We start from the raw sequence: 8418 nt of genomic DNA, 5'->3' as shown, positions 1-8418 counted from the left end.
ATAAAAGGGTAAGGTTGGGATTGCAATGTTGCCCAAGCATGCAGAACATCCCAATCTGTTTTTGTGCATTGGATTGGCGAGGGGGCAACAGGGAGGCTGTGGCCAGTCTAATTCAATACAATAGGGGGCTGGACAGCTGCACAAGCTTCACAAAGGGTTCAGTCTTCTGTCTGTCCTGTTTACTTAGTGCTCTTTCTAGACTACATACGACACTTGTATCTTATACACATGCTTATCAAGCCACCTTAATTAGCGTTAGTAATAAAATAAATCCCTTTTGTTGCTCTCGACACTCCAGCGCAAGCGGGGCTGATCAATACGCTTTAACAAATGATTAATTCTGAGGTGTTAGAAATATAGTGGTAGCTGTTAATCGCGTTAGATAGCTCGTGTGCTGTGCAGGTTTAAAACACGACGGTAATTTAATTACATAGACTAGACCGCTGATCATAAAAAAGAAAACGGAAAAGTAAATAGCAATTTGTAATTGTCTATATCTAACTTTTCATAACCTATTTGTCTGTTAGCATTCTTGCTGTTATGATATAATCCAACAACTAAAAAGACATAGAAATATAGCCTTTCAAATTGAACAATTGTTACATTATTACTTTGTAATCTTAATCGTCTGAATTTCCTATCTTTCAAGGAGCCTAGAACTCCACGTACTTGTTTAAAGTCTATTGCTAATCAGATGTTTAGAAAGGGGCAGTGATTCATTAATATGCAGAAACCATTGTCCCTGTGTGGTACTGTCCAATCATCTTAACTTTAACTTCCTTTTTACTAAACAAAAGCATTTCGTCCACATAGTAATTGTATTGCCTTGTGTCAGTGTTAAGCATGCGCCCACAATATTTGATTGTTTTTTTCTTCCTTTCATCGAAGCCCATAGAGGTAATAGTTTTTGACTTTTAGATGTGCACTTTGGACAGCGACTGCCTTGGAAACGCGATTGAGGCTTGAATACACAATCTCGCCAAGTACTTAGGAGTCTAGATCGTCCATCTTTGATTCACAGGCCCATCTACGCTCCCAGGAGCGCTGCCTTTGATCTCTTTGATTTTTACACCAGATCTGTTATGGACTAAAATTCCTTGGTTTTCCATAGAAACATGCCTTTTCCTTCGGGATATTGATGTTTTCTTCCTCGTAGGGGTTATGATATGGTGAATCAAAATTTTAAAGGCAACGAACAATGCCGGTATTCATGGTTGTTTTTTGTTTTGTTTTGTTTTGTTTTGTTTTTTTCAAAACCCTCATTTCTCAAATGAATCAAAATATTGTTTATTCTGTTGCTGTCTTCACTCTGGTCACTTCAGCTGCTTTTCAACATTTAAACTCTTTGTTAAAGCAGCAGGTTGCGTTACCATGGCACTCTACTGTATGGTGTAAACCCTAAAGACAATGACTTCGGGGGCCTGAAAAGTAAGGCTTTTTTGCTTTGCTTTGCTGACATTTCCGATGGGCCATGCTTTCTCTCCAGAATCGTCATGTTGTCACTTGAACAATGTACATCTTCGGGTCGCCAATTTCGGGAGGCTTTGATCTATAAAATCAAAAGAAGTTATAGAAAAGCGGCTTTTGAGCATAACAGGCTTTTATATTATGTCAGATATTACTGAATGCTGTGAAAATGCTAGATAATTAATGATTAATAAAACCTTCTTCTCGGGAGCAATAGCAAATGTTGAGTTCTCAGCTACGTTCTTTTTGATTTTCCCGTAACAACAAGTTTTATTTAACAAACAAGAATAAAATATTGTCTATTGAGAAATTATTCGTTGTTATAAATTTAGGGGTCGTAGTTTTTTTACCAAATAATGTAATTGTTTAGGGGTCGTACTTTTTTATCAAATAATGTAATTGTTTTTTTTATCAATTACATTACATAATTGCATGTGATTTTCAACATAATTATAAAAATGCAACCGCAACACTTGCAAACAAGAATCTAGAGAGGAGTGTCGGATTTGCTAAAATGCCATTGGCCATTTGTACTTTTTATTTATTCATTTTCAAATTAATACAGGACTCTTTCTTAATATGTTTCGTGGGCACGTTTAGTTTTCTAAGACTAAACTTCTTCTCCGAGCTCCTCATAGTTCTATTAAAATGTTTCTTTAAACTACACTATCTCAGGAGCTGTGATAAACCTGTACCTGTTACTGGTCTAACCGGCAGGTTACTGCGAATCGTACACAGCTCTCTTTGGTTCTCATGTCTCTGTTTTCATTCTCTCGAAAGCACAGCCCCGTTTCAATACCCCTGAGCGGAGGGGTTGTGCGATCCAGTCCCAGGTGTTGACTCTGCTGCTGTACCTAGGAGCAAGACACTACCCAGATGGCTCTAGCAAGCCCAAATTAATAAGTGCATAAATATAGACTATGTACGCATGGTAATTGCCAGTTTATTTGCTAAACCTATTTGTCTTCCATCGACTCTTCATTTTGCGTTCAGATAAGACGCCACCTGGTTTATGAAAAAGTCATTTCCATCATAGGAAAGTTTCTAAACCGTCTGTTGAGTTTTTTCGGGTTCCTTTCGCCACGTTGATAGATCGTTTTCTTTTCTTGAATATGTAGGGATTTGCCAATAGTTCACATTCTGCTTTTATTTACAGTTCTTTGCTCCATCAAAATGACACTGCATAGGGTGTGAAAATAGACCCCAAAACAAACATCTATGGCCTCTTTTCGAGACAGTTTGTAACAAAAGATCATTTTCATTCAGGGGACGTCCCGATATTGTCTGTTTGTCAGGAGTAAGTATTCTTATGGGAATATTTTCTCAGATTTTGCCCCCATGTTGACAGTAAAACATGCTCAAACACACACGGACACATTAAGTGAAGCCTGTTCCATTTTCATAATATGTGGGAATTCAATTATGATCACGACAATGTTTGAGAAGCCTTAATTTAATTATTTAAATAATTTGAATTGAGTTGGGTTTTTTTTAATCATGCCCTGTGCTCTATATTAAACATACAATCTAAGTTATAATAACTGAAAAGCAAAACGAGGAAGGAATATCTATAAAATGAAAATGTTTTTGTGACATTAACTGTTCCGTTATATCAAAGGAAACGTTTAAATGTTTTAAAATTAAAATAAACATTTAAAAAGCTTTAAAAGATGGAGTAATTTAATGTTATTTATTCTCCTTTATTGGTTACACCTAAACGTCTCAATTACGTAACATGGCAGCCTAATTATTCATCCATACAGTACATATATGGTGGGTTACCTACCAATGTTGAATAAACGAACCAACTGCTGTGTGATATTGACAATACAAACTGCTTTGGTTGGTCACATGAGCTTTTGAACCAGAATTCACAGAGTTCCAGACTTTCCGACATGTAAACTCAATTTGCCTATAAAGGCTCTGTACGGTATATACTCCACTACATAAGTTGAGTATCAATACCAAAACAGAAGGTATGTTTACATACAGTATGACATAGTATATATGAACATTGCAGCTGTAATTGTTAACATTGCTTTTACCTCTATGGTCGTTTTATATCCTATCATCTCTTTCAAAAAGTGTTTTTCTCTGTTCAACCGTAAGCTGCCCCTAAAAATGTATAGTAATGGTAAAGTAATGCACCAAGTAATTGTTAGACAGTAATGTGAAATACCACCGCCCTTTTTTTCTTTCCAGATGGAGTTCTCTGTTCTTTAGCATAATATCTGTTAATTCTTCTAGCACCTCCTTAAGGCATGTACATGTTCTGGTTAGGAAAATATCTGTCTTCCCACTGCCTCTTTAATTTTTCATTCATCACTGTTTTTTTTTTCCCGGGATGCTGACTAGAAACCGGTCTGTCGTAGAATAAAGGTTAATTGAATAAGCAGACTTATTCAGTGAGCAAATCTAGTTTCAGTTCATAAATACATACGTCAGATAACCAGAGATAGAATTTGCAGCATGGTTTAACACTGAAACTAAACCCTTTACTGTTGGATTGTTATAGAAGTGCCTGATACGTTGTTGTCTTGTTAGTCTTCTAGAAACTGCACACTGGATCTGGATGACTGTATTCGCTAATATTACCCAAAAGAAAATGTTACCATTTAAAACATGCCTGTCTCTTCCAGGAAAGCCTTTTAACAATCATCTAGATCAAAGCTCACTAGATCATGTAATTGTTTGTAAATTATTCATTCATGTGAATGATAATAAATAATAAATGACTGTTGGAGTTCTTCATGACTATGCATTTCTTTATATTGAGTAAAATGCCATAGTGGTCTGTGATGTTCAAATAATAACAAATGTCGCTGCTACTCGTCTTATCATATGCGCACGGCGAAGTGGCGGTTAGCTCTCCCTCCTCTTCGTGCTTAGGTCTTGGGTTCTAGTTCAGCCTACGGTGTCTTCCCTGTGGAGTTTGCATGTTCACCCTGAGTTTTCCGACGTTTGTGCGTGTTCTCTCCGACCAACTGGCGTGCGGTCCACGGTGTACCGCCTTGTGCCCTGTGCTATAAGGGTAGATTCCGGGTTGTTTCCACCCTCGTCGGGAATAAGCGGCTCCCTCATTGATGATATTATAGTTAATTTACTCGTAGCATTAATTATATTTATGTCCCCATATTTTCTGAAGCACAACAATTTCGGATGACTGTTTTTGATTGGATCTCGTAAATAAAAACCCAAAATATTTGAGCTGTGGAAGTGGATTATTCACGTTAACACACAGTGTGGGCCCTTAACTCCCCAGTAAGGACCCGACTGTATTCTCACGTGACCTACGGAGACTGGACTCGTTTTTAAAATAGGACACCGAGCTGTCTTCCAATAAAAGGGTAAAACTGGCCAATCCCTGTTCAACTGCAGGAAATCAGCCATCCGAAGTATTCTGACAAAGGGCTAGGAGCCTGTTCTTTCTTGTAAACAACTGTAAACAACGAGTTTTTTTTTAACTAGAAGTCATTGTCTTCCTGAATACAAACGTTCCTCTGTGTGGTGTAGTCCGGAAGATGATGTATTTAGTCTGTTAATAAGTCATATAATGTAGCACTTGGTGGAAATACATAGATTGACCATCAGTCAGAGTATGCGGAGTAGTCTGCGGAGTATGGGTGGTTTGTATAAAAGTTGGAAACTTTTGTCTGGGCTGAGGGAACTGTCTTGAAGTGAAAATACTTTTTCTAAGTGATAAACTCTGTCAGTCCCAATAAAGTCAGAGCTGCATATTGCAGATCAAAAAATAGTGCTCCAGATGCCAAAAATTCAAACTTCATGAATATCTGTATGCATTGTCTAACATCCAGGTTATAAAGTTTTCTGATCCAAGCTATGCAGGATTCAGACTGATGACGAAGGAAGGTCAGTACTCAGTCTGAGGCTCATACAGTCCGAAGAGATACCTCAGCACCTTACCTTGTTTAAATCCAATACAATTCGGATTCCGAGCAGCTACGGTAGCTGTGTTTATGTTCATTCGATAAATTCCTTTTACATCTGAGAGCTGGTTTCACTTCAGTGCAGCCTTCATCTATCTAGTTCAGAGTCCTGTATTGTACATCAATTCATTAATAAATTACTGCAGGTTTGTTTAAAAACCACTGCATTTTGTCATTTTAACTTTATTTTAGTGTAAGAGTTTAATAAACATAAAGGTTCACCACTCACCTCCCCCTTGTGTAAGTAACTAAAATTAAGAGTAAAATATACACTTGTTCCATAAGAATCTCCAAAAAATCCTATTCACATCACAGCGAGAATGGGAAAATTCAAGTCCTATTCATACCCGTGCTATAAAAATGTTATTTTTATCAGGATCAGATTATTATTAACAGTGACGCTTTTTTTAAAACACGGTTTAACTATCTACTTATTGGGCGTATGAAGACTGGGGATGGTGTGCATCTTCAGCTATGATTGGGCATGTAACACACAAGCTCTTAGTTTATAAAGTAATTTAATATTGCTACATGCAGTTATTTTAAATTTTAAATAGTGCTTTTTCATCCAGGGCTGCCAGGGTCTTTCTAGAAGAGGCAACAACTCCTACAAACACTTACAAAGGTTTACAAATACCTATACGCTATTCAGAACTCTTAGCATTCTGTGTGGCTGCGAACATCTATCTGTTGAATAGGCAGTGTCACACTCCTGCATGTCTCTTATAAAGCCTGATTGTGTTATAGACAAACATTGAGGAAAACATAAAGGCAAAGGTCAAGTCCTTTTCAGTTCAAGTGTGTGTTGATTCACCTACCCAGCCAACGGGGCGGCAGTTTATTATCTGGAGCAAAGATGTAGACCTTGTCAGGAATATTTTACACGAAAGACATTTAAGCAGGCGACAGGGTATCCGCGTACTTGTCAAATTACGTCTGGAGTTCTTTTAGTGTTTTGATGCAAAAGCTGCATTTTTCCGAATATCGTCGAGTGGTGTCAACGAAAATATATATTCGCCTGACCAATTTGATTCCTTCAGCAAACAACTTAAACATTACATTTAAACTGCCAGCCCATCATATTGTAAACGCTGCATGGCACTTTATACAGTAGGTCTTCGACCGCTTTGAAATAACATTTGAACTACATTGGTTACACTATATCACAAAATATTTTTGCTGTATAACAGATTCTAAAATAAGAAAATAACGATAGAACATCCCCCAATTAGCTACAACACGTTTGCGGTTAAATTCTTATTTGTGCTTTTTACTGACCGATTTCGCCTTTTCCTTTCAAACCATTAAATACTGATCACATGACATTTCGGCATGGATTAGTTGAGCAAGTAACATTAATTGCGCTGCAGGTATAACGAGAGGGTTTGGACGAACTTCCTTTCAATTGTATTGAGTTTTTGTTGTCTTAATGAACTACAGGTAGTGCTGTTTCCTGTGTCATGCGTGCAAAAATAGGCTTTTCACTGCTTGTAGCACAGCACCCTGGTCGGGACTAAGAAAGAATTGATCATAAGGATCTAGTTAATTACGTTTAGAAATTAGTATACCGGTCCTGAAGTCACCCAAGTAAACAAAGAATACTGCATTTATTCCCATTAAAATAAGAAAAGGCTACCCCTACTAAAACTCTCATTCAAAATGCTTGAAAGGTACACTTTGTAAAACAGGCATTGTTTGCAAGGAAATAATATACTTACCCTAAACATGATTTTTTGCCAAAACATAGACAATAATGAATAAATGTTCTTCAATTGTTTCGAGGTATCTGTACTTTTTAATCCAATGATTAATATCGAGCACATAGAAAAGGCAAATGAAATGCATAGACAGATATATAGTCCAGCAGTTAACGCCGAATAAAAAAGAATTAAAAAATCCCAGAGTTTGCTCGTTCATCATCTAAGGACTTTCCTTAGCTACACAAAAGAGTATCAGCTGGGTTATGAAAAATAGCCTAAGCCCAGAGAATGTCACAGTGGTCGACTTATTACTTTAGCCCTTCTTTATAAAAAAAAAACCTCGCAGAAACTTTGCTTTGATGAATTAACTCATGAATGATGCGGATTTCAAGTGAAAGTGATCAGCTTTGGAAGAAATTATTCAGCTCCAAATATGACAAACAAAACAAAAATGGGGAAGAACTCGGAGAGTCGTGTTTTCCTGGTTTAAATATTTTTAAGGAAACATAACTGGATTGTTTAAAGCAAACTAATGATCCAGCTGGATATGGTTGTATATCCTTATCTGTATATGTGTACCTACTAATTAGCATACACGACTAAGAGCTTGTTTGGTATAACAAAGATATAAAACTTAAATAAACATCTCAAATAAAACAGACAGATGCCTGTGACGAAATTCGTTCCTGATAGACGATGATCTAACTTTCTCGAGTTCATAATTGTCTCACGATGATATTAATTTGCTTTTTGTTATGTGTTATGTACAGATTATATGCAAGAGAACGAGCAGCTCAAACAACTTACCCACGATTGCCAGGTTTCCGTTTCAACGCTCTCCAACTTTATTCAATAAACTAAATATTAAATATGAGAAGGGAGCTAATACTGAAGGAAAAAAAGTTAAGAAACAATAAATGAATTAATACATGTTTTTAATAATAAACTGTATTCGCTTACATACAGTTTGATAATTATGTTGCTGTGGAATTGTATTCATGTTACCTTTAATGCTTCATATGTATCATTATGGTCCTTAAAAGTAGACAAAATGTTTCTCTTGTAATTCTTTTTTAATATTTACTTAACCACTTTTCTCCCAACGACTTGATAATGAGGTTCCTTGATCACATGTCCTTATTTCTGTAGGGATTCTTGTGCTTTTTGGAGCTGCTGACTAGCGTGACAAACAGGCGACAAAGAAACTATTTTGCAAAAGTTCACCTCAGTAACCGCCTTAACGCGGCATTCTAAAAATAATCGAGAATAAGAGACAGTTTGGATGAATTATTTAATCAGTCCTA

At 36.7% G+C, this 8418-nt stretch overlaps 1 long non-coding RNA gene across 1 annotated transcript; it reads right to left on the bottom strand.

The window, feature by feature from the left end:
* Positions 1-718: 718 nt before the first annotated feature.
* Positions 719-7538, bottom strand: LOC138242219 (uncharacterized). Its single transcript, XR_011191474.1, has 2 exons — positions 7133-7538; positions 719-1549 (listed from the first exon to the last, which is right to left on the bottom strand). It is a non-coding gene; the product is annotated as an uncharacterized lncRNA (long non-coding RNA).
* Between the last annotated feature and the right edge of the window lie 880 nt (positions 7539-8418).

The sequence above is a fragment of the Lepisosteus oculatus genome, chromosome 13 (assembly GCF_040954835.1).
Source record: "Lepisosteus oculatus isolate fLepOcu1 chromosome 13, fLepOcu1.hap2, whole genome shotgun sequence".
NCBI lineage: Eukaryota > Metazoa > Chordata > Actinopteri > Semionotiformes > Lepisosteidae > Lepisosteus > Lepisosteus oculatus.
Note: the sequence above shows the minus strand (reverse complement) of the source record. Positions and strands in the feature narration are given on the sequence as shown.